The sequence below is a fragment of the Trachymyrmex septentrionalis genome, unplaced genomic scaffold, assembly GCF_001594115.1.
Source record: "Trachymyrmex septentrionalis isolate Tsep2-gDNA-1 unplaced genomic scaffold, Tsep1.0 scaffold13, whole genome shotgun sequence".
NCBI classification, from domain to species: Eukaryota; Metazoa; Arthropoda; class Insecta; order Hymenoptera; family Formicidae; genus Trachymyrmex; species Trachymyrmex septentrionalis.
Genome location: NW_017304438.1, coordinates 5,403,831 through 5,405,640, shown reverse-complemented (window position 1 = coordinate 5,405,640; position 1,810 = coordinate 5,403,831).

Below are 1,810 nucleotides of genomic sequence, written 5' to 3'. Positions count from 1 at the left end.
CGCACACATATATATTGAAATATATTTGGGAGCATAACTTTAATAAGTATTAGGTGGACTAATTGTAAAACTAAAATAAAGATTAATCAGCGTAATATCGTTTTAAACCGTATTTTTTTCCACATATGTAATATAATAAAATTGTATTATTAATTTATATAATTATTTAAATAGCATATATGTCGATACAATATTGCGTTCATATGTATGCAATACAAACGTAGTATACAAACATAATAACGTCCAATTTATCATAATAAAACAAAAATTAAATCTACATCCGCATTAATTACAAAAGTTTCTCAAAAAGATTGTTATATCTACAATTTATCTTTTAAATCTACAAGAATATTTTATCTTTTTCATTTTGATCGAATCAAAGTCGATCGTTCATGACTGTACTGTCCATTAAATTAGTTTATACTACGAGTTGCATTAATAATTCTGGCCGATAATATTAGTTCTTAATAATATTCTATGTTAATTTCCAGGTAGTTCAATAACTTTTCATTAAACACTTTATATATTGGATGTAGAAGTTATCTGCAATGTATCCTGAAAATCGCTAATAAAATGTATTGGTAGTTTTGCAATGAAAACTACGCCTTTAATATTTATTCACCGACACCTTGAAATTGGCTTAAATTATTATCGTATTTCGAGCCTGCCCAAGTACACAGCACTCACAAAGCATTAACAAAGCGTTAAAAAAGCTATTCGCTTTTTTAGCGCTTTGCAAGCGCTGCTGTTATTTGGGTGATATCTAAGCAAGGTGATTATTTACTAATGGCGATAATAATAGCGGTGATCACATAAAATAGACATCATCAAATGATAAGCGCTAATTGCAGTTAAATACAGGCAGTTAGTGCGATAATGACAAAAATAAGCGATGCAAACTGTTTAACCTTAGATAGCTATAATCGTAACTTTAATGTGTAAATAGAGAGATCACTGAGTTATGCATGATCAGGGTAGGTGGTCCATATAAATACAACTTTTACAAAAAGAAAAGAACGACAAATCACATGCTATATGTTTAGAAAACATATGTAAGAAATATCTGAAGAAATTGTGATTGCTGAAATGACGTATAGAAAATAGTAAAATATATAATTGTATAAAAAAAGTTTTATTAAATAACATATTCATTTCATTCCAAAATTAAATTTAATAATGTGTTTCTTCTTTCTTTTTTTTCAAGTTAATAATTAGATTATTTGTGTATGCAAAGTATAAAGCTACGTCTAAATATTTTTTAAATGGAAAATTTTATCATATTGTATTAATTAGTAGCATTTCCTCAGAATTAAAATTAGAACAAAATTTATGGGAAAAAAGTTATCAAGAAAATTAAAAAAAAAACAAAAATTTAAAAATAGTATCTTTATGTATCTTTATGTAAAATTTGATTATGTACCAAAATATTTAAACATATAACTTTAAAAACTTCGTATATAATATGTTTCAACGAACGATAGTTCTAATATTTCTAATATTTATTTAGTTTGCTCAAAAATAAAGGCAAGAAGTATATATTTTAAAAAACAAAGTTCTTTGAAGAATTTTTTGCACAATTAAACATTTTTTTGTCGTGTCACATAAAAGAGTGTGCATTTCAGATAAAAATTGTTTATCAAGCATAACCCATACATATAATTTTCTAGTAATTTAGATATCGAGTATTTTATACATATTTAGAATTATTCTGCATTATGCTTACGTAAGATAATGATATACTTGATATGATATAGTGTGAGCAAAATTTTCCATAAGAAATAAAAAATAATAAATAAAATAAATTATTTAA